Raw genomic sequence first — 10,152 nt, forward strand, 5'->3', positions numbered from 1 at the left:
GGCAGTGGCCACCCACTGTTGGCAGCCTCCCAATTCCAAGGCACTGAGCCTCCTCTGCCATTGCAAATACCCAGGCATCCTGGCAGACAGGGCACCCTCCAGCCTCCACCGTGTATGTGGAGCTACAAGTCTGCCAGGTCTTCCTCACAAGAAGATGATTTCCTGAAGACCAGATCACGAACAGCACATTGTAAAGCAATGTGATACGCCAGTGAAAAGGCAAAAATCTCAGTGTGTGTGCCTAGCAGAATTATCTCCTCTTGTAAACTACAAAGAAAATATTTAAACTATTTTTATGTGAGAGCTGACATTTGAATTGTTTGCTTTTAATTAATGTTGTGACACTGACAGGCAGTTGCAATGATGACATTAATACTCCTTTTTTCTACACCTTCTTTCCTCTGAGGATTTAACAATAATGGATTAAACCTCCTAAAACCTCTCAGTGAGGTAGGAAGGGATCATTTAGCCTCCACTGTTTTGCAGCCACTCTTTTGGTTGAACACACAGGTACTAACATTGCACATCAACTCTAGCAAGCGGATTAGAAAAGAAATACTAATTCAGACTTCAGGGAGCATTTAGGCAAGCAGAAGAAAGCATTAGTGTCAGGTCTGGGGTTAAGGTGTGGCTGCTTCAATCTATTCACCCTGTATAAAGGCAGGGATTACTGACCTCGGTGGAGACAGTGCCTGATGGGTGTGTGTGTGTGTGTGTATATATATATCTATATCTCCTCCTGTTGTGTGCCTTCCCATTGCAGCCCTTCTGCTCTTTAGCAAGGTAGGCAGCTCACTGCGACCTCTTCCCAAGTATCCAGCTACAGAGAAACTGTCTGACCATGACTGCAGCCACCCATTTGGGAACGTAGTGACTATTTGACTGGAGCTGCGCTCCTCAGTTCCACGGCGGGACCCAGCAGGAGGGCAACAGCCCACGCCTGCCTTGGCCCGGAGGCAGCCATCAGCGCAGCCCCTGCACGACAAGGCTCGGATCCACCTGCCAGCACAGCCTAAATAAAACTAATTTTTCACCTGCTAATATTGGTTAACCCTGGCGGTGCTACATGGTCAAACATGTTCCCCCCTCAGACTCCCTTAGCCAACCAAAGTGTGCTTTAGTGTTTAAAAACAAAGCTTTCCACAGTGGGTGAGCGCTCCTCACCTATTGCATTTCACAGTGTACAGATATTTTCCTGACAGGTCTGTAAGGGCTGGCCACGGTGCAGCGGGTGCCAGGCGACGTGCTAGGGTGGGCGCATGGTTCACCCCGGAGCAGCGGGGCACGTGGGCAGTGCCTGGCAGCCACACTGCCTGGCTCCGGTTGTCCTTAGGGCTGTGCAGACGTGGGGTCTTTGGGAAACGGCAGGGAAACAAGTCAGTGAGGCTGTAGTACGTGTGGAAAAAAGAAAACAAAACACAAACCACACGGGAAGGTTTTGAATGCATCTTCATGGGGACACACAGTCACTTATCAGTGGGGAAGTAACAGCAAATGACAGCATGGGAGTTTACAATAGCCCAGCGAGGCAGCATGGAGCCGGCCCTTCGCTTTGTGCGCGGGGCCGCACCGAGCCACTCCAAAACGTTCAATTTGCCGGCAACACAAATGCCCTTGAGAAAGGCTGTGAGAACGGTGGGAAGGAACAATGAGCACAGGGAAGTGGGACACCGGGTCAGCCAGAGCCGCCTCGTTCCGTGCAATCAACCCCGAAGGAAGCGACACGCTCTGCTATGGGGAAAGCAAGCCGGCGCAGCAGGCCCTGGGGCTTGGTGCAGAGGCGAGCGCGGCGCACCCGTCCCGCTGAGCCCGACCGAGGGACCCGAGGGGACCTGCACGTGGCCGGCGCGGCCGGCTGGCGCCCGGACAAGCGGCCAGGCCCCGCGGCGTGCCCTGCGCCAGCGCGAGGCCTGGCCGCCAGTGGGACTCTGCGCCGCGGGCTGCCGTGGATGTGCCGGCGTGGGGACGGTGCCCGGAGGCGATGACGTGTGGGCAGCGATGGGGAAGGCTGCAGCCCAGGGGAAAGGGCGGTCAGAAGGAAGGGGCTGAAGCACAGCTGCGGTGGGTGGTGCAGAGGACTTGTCAGGATGTGACGAGGGGAACCATGCCCCGCAAGGAGCAGAGCTCTCAAAAGTAATAAAAGCCATATTGTTTAACTCTCTCACACGGTTAAATGGTGAAACTCAGTGCCACAGAAAATTACAAATGTTGAGGTTTCACCAAGGGTAAGAAATGTATTTATAGAAAATGCAAACATTTTGGAAGGATTCCTCCATCTCTTATTTTGATAGAGCAATACCTGTGCAAGAAACCAGATTAACCTCATGTCTGCCCTGCAGGGTTTCTTTCTTTGTTCACATTGCAAGCACCTGGAATAACACAATCTTGAGAGAGATCAGGTCTGGAAGTAGTTACCACGTCGGGGGAAACTAGTCTACTAATTTAATGCAACTAGCCTAAGGTCAGAGGCCTCTGACTTCCATGCAGGTGGAAACCTGCTTTTCACCCTCACACTTAACAGTGTCATAAAGTGTAATTTAGCTACAGGGTCTCAAACAAGTTTAGGTTGGGCTGTTGGCGCTGCTTTGTCATTCAGCTGAAACAGGACTCAATTTAGTCATAAGAATACAAGAATAAGAGAGCAAAGGGCTTCAGTGACAAGGGGGGGGGAGCTGTATGCATACATCTTGAAGTGGTGATACATCTATTCGGTGGAGGGTAGTCTTGAATTAATCCCCAGAGGTGTCTGGGTTGAAGGCTGTACTGTTCACAAACAGTCTGAAAAAGGGAGTCACAAGTCACAAGGTTGCTGACAACGCTAAGCTCTGCAGGGTAGGAAAAATGAAAAATTATTGCAAAGCACTGCAAAAGGTCATTGCAGTACTGAAAAAGGTGGAAAAATGGCAGAGGAGAGTCAATGTAGAAAAATGCAACACAATTCAGAAGTGAAAAAAACGAGACTGAGTTTACATACCAAATGACAGACCCTGAACCAGCCCTTGCTAATCAGGAAAGAAGGCTTGGAGTAGCAATTGCGAGTGCTATGAAGTTGTCAGCCTGGCACATAGTAGTGATTAAAAAAGCAAATAGATTCATAAGACAGGAATACAAAACCAAATAGAAAACATAGTTATACTACTAAATAAATCCATTACCTTATGCAGCTTGAATTCCCCACCCGCACCTCAAAAGACAGAGCAAACCTGGGATAGGCACAGGGAAGGATGGATACTGGCAGGACTTCTGCACAGGGGCTGTCAAAATGGGGTATGGCTCACCAGCCTGAGTAAGAGATGGCCCAAACAGATATGCCAGAGGTTACTAAAGCCGTGGTGACGATGAACAGGGAATGACTGCTCCCTGCATGACAAATGGGAGCATCCAAATGAGATGGAGTGTTCAGAAGTGCTTCTTCATCAAACATGTAGTTAAGATGGGGAACTCTCTGCATCAGGATGTTACAGATCCTAAAAGCTTACGTGAATCAAAAAGTAATTAGACAAATTCATGGAAGAAAGACCCGCTCAGGGCTCTTTAAAGACAAAAACAGCTTCTCTGGCTTGGGAAGTCCCTGTTCTTAAAGCCTCTTCCAGGCAGCTGGTGGTTTTGGCTTAGTCAGAGACAGGGCTTGAGCTCGACAAACCTTTGGTCTGATCTGGGCAGGATAGCTTTAGATTCTTTCTTATCCAAGCTGCAGCTTTTTCTTGCAAGCTGAGATCTGCAAGTCATCTTCGCGTTGTGATGTCCTCTGCAGCCCCTCTGGCCCTGGCCCAAGGGCCGTGCCTGCCCCTGTGTTCCTGGGCTGTCTGTCCTCTCTCCACCTCACAGTCATGCTTGTGGTGCAGCGCCAGACCTCACCAGTCCCATCTGTTTCTCTCCCATGCAGTACGGGTTCTCAGACTCGCATCCACAGTTTCGGTCTAGCATGCCACAGGGGTGTCTGCAGCCCCAATCCTTCATGTTCATCCGTGTCATGTCGTCCGTCCCCCCCCCCCGATAACAGTACACATGGGGCTATGCACGTTGCTGTACCTCTAAACTCAGCTAGAAATATGTCTGATTAAATGAATGCATATGTGTTGTCCAGTGCATGGCCCCTTTAATGACTCCCATGTATATCTGCCTCCTTTGTTTATGGGGTTATTAGTCACGATGCACGTACGTATTGCCTACCCCTGCATGGTGCCCCTTGGTACTTGCCTCCGTGGTACCCCCTGGTATTCCTGGGGCCGGTCTTGACTTGCTCAGGGAGGTATCTCGCCTTGTCTTGGCCAGCCAGCCTTCTTGCAGAATAGGTACAGCAGAAGTTAAATCTGGCTGACCACAATCGCTGCTGTATTCCTAGACTTGTCTGGGTTTTTTATTTCTGGAGGGCATTTACAGATGCACAACTTGACCTGCCAAAGGCCCAAATGTTCTCAGTTCTTAACCTCTGTGTATCTGTGGGGAATTCAGTATGGCAGGCCTATTTAGTTTTAAAAGGATTTTTATATAACTCTGACCTTTTCATTCTGTTAATATTACCTTTCTCAGTACACCTAGCATACACACGCAGCCGCCAGGCCAATAATGGGACACAGAAAAACCTATTTTATTTTAAAACCTTTCTCAAATATTAGGGCAGTTCAGGAGTCAGTTCTTTGTATTTGAATTTCAGATTATTACTAAAAGGTTATCTGTCTAGGCTCCTGGAAGGACAAAAGGTGGGTAATGGAGTGAAAAGAGAAATAAGTACAGAACACAGCAAACAGAGACGGCACAAGCATACCCGGCCTACATCCCTGGGCTTCGCATACAAACTGGTTTCTGTAGCCAGAGGTGGATGCAGAAGGAGCATGAAAGAAGGAACACTTCTTGTCTCCTCCTGAGCACTTCTTCCCTGTGGAAAAAAAAATATGTATTTTCTCCTCAACAGTGACTGTACAAAAACTGGTTTCAATGTTATTTCTCTCATTGCTGGAAAAAAGATAGCTCTCCTCCCTGGGGACCAAATGGTCCATCTGAGGGCATTGCAGCGAGACACCTCGCAGTGCGGCTCAGCGGTGAGGAGAGGACCGCGTGGGCTGCCAACGGGACAGGGCAACCTTGTCCTCCCAGGACAGTCCTGCACCGCAGAAGATGCCAGGACGTGGCAAGCCCTCCAGCAAGCCCCACAGGGACCGCGCGCAGACCGCGCATTCGCCGTGGGCGAAATGCCACCCCGTGCAAAGTCCGAGCCAGCACTTTGCCTGGGCTGCCTGCGGCACTGCCCGGCGGGGGCTCAGGCGATGCCCTCATCGGCGCAGAGGACCGCCATCGAGCAAGGTGACCCTGCGCCACCTCGACGCAGGGGGCTGCAACCTGCCCGCCAGTGCAATCGTTGGGGTCGGCAGACCATGACACGCGGGGAGATCCCCATCTCCACTGAAAACATTGTCCAGGAGGACCGATGCCAGCCAGGGATGAGAGCAGAGCTGCATGCTGAAGGACCGTCCTCTCCTCTGCTGCTATAGGGTGTTCTGAAAAGACCTGGGAAAGCATAGCGTTGGCAATGACCCAGATTCATCTGGAAAATCAACTGGAGGCACTACAGTTTTCTTTTCTGACCCCCAGGTTTCTACTTTGAAGGAAAAAATGTATTTGGAGCAGTAATGTGACTATTAGCAAAATAGTCTGAGCATTGTACCCTTCACAGATATGTCCCCTAATGTGATTTGGCAGAAGCCTTTATGCAGTCCATTTATTTTATATTCTCAAATTCTGCTATTTTGTATTCAATGATTCTAATATGATGGTGGGAATATGGATGTGCTGCATTTTAAGTATTGCTCTCTCTTAAGCCCGTCCACCACTTGGCTAACATTGCCATAGCTCTGCATGCCAGATTAATATTGAAGGTCAAGTACAACAATATTTCCTGGTCTAAGTGACTGTCACTTTCGCAGTTAAAATGCAGAGCAGTCCCTGATGAATGCAATCAGGCTGTAATTGGAGGAGCTACCGTTTCAAAATATCACTCGGTCATTACATTTACATACTGTTGCTGTTAGCAAAATGAGCAGAGCCCTTTATATGCAGAGAAATGTCTCTTCATCAAGCAGCACCAGCATTGCTCCAGATGGTTTACCTCACTGAGATGTTTCCCACACATGATGTGCTCCACTCATGTAACATCAAGCACTTTCCAAATGCTCATAAAAGTCAAGGCATAAGCATCAAATAGCAGATTCTACGGCCAGAGGCCAAATTCGTCTCCATTGAACTCAGTGACCAGGGCCAGATTGTCTTGTATGGTGCTATGATTGAGGCCTGCAAGTGCCATCACATATATAATTTCTTTTTTGTTTTCCTAGGCACTGTTATAGCCTCAGTTCTTCAATGCAGGTTAAGCAAATAGCAAATAGTTAACAAATATCATTCTCAGCCAGCTCAGCTGCTGCTGCAACGCTGCTGATCGTCCCAGGTAATAGAGTTACAGAGGAGAGAGGAGATTGTGGAAAAGTCACAAATAGTTCAAGACACTGAGGTGACAAGAAATTAAGAGCTGCAGATAAAACTTTGGGGGAAAAAAAAATAATCAGAACTGTTTAGGAATTAAAATGCATTGGGAAGGCATAGAAGTGACAGCTGTGGCTCTCAGAACAGAGTCATACCTCAATCTGGAAGCAGACAGAGGTTTTTAAGGTCTTCCTGCTCTCCCTCATCATCTTCACCCCTGCCTTTCTGTGATCACCTCACCTGAGTTAAGGCTGAGGGAGCTGGCTCTATGAGAGCTCCCAGACCCTTCCAGCAGCAGTTTCACTTAGGCCAGGACATTTTTTTAAAGACATTAGATTCAGCTGTGCTAAAACTGAACCAACCACAGGCCAAGAAGGCAGAAGCGGAGCTCTTGATTTAACCATAGGTCAAGTCTGTTTCCTTGCATCTGTACAGAGTTACCCCTGGGATCTGGGGCAGATGACAGCAAACATCTCACAGCAGATGCACCACAGCCATGTTACAAAGAAGACATCAGGACATCAAAGCCCGCATGCATGGCCAAAGCACCCAAGAAGCATTAACCTTTATTAGTAATGCTTACTACAAACCCCCAAGACAGTTTATTTTCCTGCTTCATAGGACATTCGTCAGGTATTAATATCACTACTGTGATTAATAAAAAAGCGGTAATCTGAGCGTGCACTCAAATAAATGACTGGTGTTTCATTCAGTGTTTGCTCTGCAGAGTCAGACGTGGTGGCAGGCACTCTCTGGAGCTCCATCCACGTGAGTGCTTTGGGCAGATGTGGTCATGTCTTGCCATGAGCCACAGCCCTGGGGATGGGGCAGAGACAGCTCCAGGCTGGCAGGCTGCACCGGCACAGCTCGGCATTGCCTTCCCGGCTGAGCTCCAGGGCAGGTGAGCTGCCACAGGAAAGGTGGGAGCTGAGGGGGCACAAAGGAGAGCATTGGCACACCAGTTGCTGCTGCTGGATGATGGGGGGGCACAGAGTACTGCTGAAAACTACTACGGTCCCCAAAATACCTTCACTCGCCCCCACCCCTACTGCTGCCTGGGCAGCAGCCCGTGGGCACCAGGAGGCAAAGTGGAGGCAAAGCTGGTGGCAGGAGCATTTGGATCCGACCCTGGCAGTCGCTGCCCTTGGCCTTTCCGAAGCCAATACTGATGGGAGGACATCAACCACTTGCAGGGCAAAAGGAAGCAGCAAAGGGGTCTAAACCCCGAGCATTGCCAGCAGCAGAGCTCCAAGGATAACACCAAGCCAGTGGCAGGAAGAGAAGAGGCAGGAGGTGGCAGCGGTGCCTTCCGATCAGCTCCTGCAGGGTGTTGTGGCTGTCCTGAACGTACCCCAGGTGCTGTTCAGGTAGCTTAAGAAGGAGATGGGTCGTTCCCCACTTACGAAGGAGAGCAGATCCACGGAAAGATGACAAATCATGGACCTGAAAGATACAAATGTGGCAACTTTAGGAAGAGCTGTGTCAGATATTTCCAACAGAGTCTGGTTTTGCTGTGATCATAAGCCCACCAGCCATGGCACAGAAGCACTATATCACACAGAAAAAGCAAACAGAGCAGCGCACAAGACAATCAGCACGCAGCCTCCCATAACTCACCTTCCACCCTAAAGAGGACTGTATTAGAGCAACATAGGAGCCCTGAAGCTGATGAAAGACCTACTCTTGACTTAGCACCAGGCCCCCTATAAACACCATAATTTCACCGAGAGGTGACAGCACAGTGGAGTTGGACATTTGGCAGTCACAGCTCAGGTACCGTGCCATGCCTGCTGGAAGTCTCTGTCTCTCCACCAACCTCTGGACTGTGAGGCCGTGCAGCTGGGTACGTGCTGCGGGGGACAGCTGGAAGGACAGACAGATTTTGCAGAAGTGTTCTGCAGGAAGCCTACCAGTGCAGACAATGGTGTCGCTGCTGGGGCTTCGCTTCATACTGTCTCTTGACATAATGCAGCTTTGAGAATCCGATTATGCCCATGACACTGTGTCTGTGGGCTGATACAAGGCATGACAAGGGGAGAGAACAAAGTGACAATTAAGCCTGTTGCTAGAGCTGAGAACCTGTGGGAAAGAGGCTGGGTGAAACCTTTCTGAGGCTGGTGAGCTTTATGGACACTCCCCACCCACGAAGAATGCAGAGAGCATTTCAGAGTCAAGCTAAGCTGGTTTTATGCAAAAGCTTTAACAGTTTTCATAGGAAAACAAAACCAAAAATCCTGTAAGCCATCCCAGTGTTCTCCTCTCCCCTCCCCCAGCAAAAAGCAAAACCTAACACATTACATACATTTTTAGTTCACCAAAAGATTGTTCTTGAATAAGGATTAATTACGTCCTTTTGTTAGATTTTTTTTAAAACCTTTTTACATTCCCCTCATTTACTCTTGGGCAGTTTTAAAAATTAAAATTTTTTTTGCACTTGGAAAAGCCTAAACATTTTTTCAAGTTGTTTCTGAATTTTTTCTATTCCTTGGGGGAAGGAAAAGATAACATTATTTGCTAAATTCAATTCAATGTTCAGATAGTTTGATCCCTCCATCTCTTTCCCCTTTTCTCCCAGAAAAAAAGAAATTATTTTCACAAATAAAATATCCCCTGAAACAAACCTACTCAGCTGTAATCAAATTAGCTATCCAGATATTGGGCTGCAGATCAGACTAAAAATGTTGACTCATACATTTAGAAATACAACCATGCAAAGTGACATTCTGGTTGAAAACTGTGCCTATGAATAGATCCTTGCCAGCTACCAAGACAGAAAATAAGATTCATGAGAGAAGTTACACAAGACAGAAGCCATGCATGCATGCTCTAAAGCAGCGGCCTCCAAAGTGGGTTGTGTGCACCCACTGGGGTGCAGGTAGAAAATATTTTTTGTACCATTAAAAAATAAAATGAAATTAAATTAATATTTTTTTTAAAATAATGTTTATTTCACCTTTATCGCATCCTTTTTTTGGGTATGTTTTATAATGTGCATAACATATTAGTACAGTAGTACATTTATGTAATTTATAAATAAATATAGAGGTACTGGGGGTGCATGATCAAAAAATTTTTACTGATAGAGGTGTGTGATCAGAAGTGTTTGGAGACCACCGCTCTAAAGAAACATCTGTCTCCTGGCACGATAGCATGAGGCAAAAATACTTTTACTGTGGACAACAGCAAGCCTGTTTTTGCAGAAAATACTTCTAGGTTAGGGGCTGCTGGCAGTGACGTGGTGGGGGCACCAGGAACCCTTTCTGTCAGCAGCCCCAGAAGCCACAGCAAGGCAGGAACTGTGCTGAGGGCAAAACCTATCACACCTCCAGGGCGAGCACCAGCCCCCCCCTTTGGGCACTGCCCCCAGAAGACATTAGACATTTGCACTGCTCTCAACATGTTCTGGGTAAGGAAACAGCGCTTGTGAGGCCGCTCAGAGAACATGGAGACCCCTTCCTCAGCTGCAGAGAGAGCAGATGTAGGCAGCCCCTTCCTCAGCCACCTCTCCAGGGGAAGGTGCCATCTGCCATAACCTGCTCCAAATGGGAGAGGAGTTCTCAAAGGCTAATTACAAAGGAATCATTACTGAGACGTTTGGAATTAATAAACTCCTGCTGTCCACCTAACACTTACCCTGAAAGCAAAGAAAGGAATTCTATTGAGATAAAGGGCAGA

Source organism: Accipiter gentilis, chromosome Z (genome assembly GCF_929443795.1).
Source record: "Accipiter gentilis chromosome Z, bAccGen1.1, whole genome shotgun sequence".
In the NCBI taxonomy this organism is placed as follows: Eukaryota; Metazoa; Chordata; class Aves; order Accipitriformes; family Accipitridae; genus Astur; species Astur gentilis.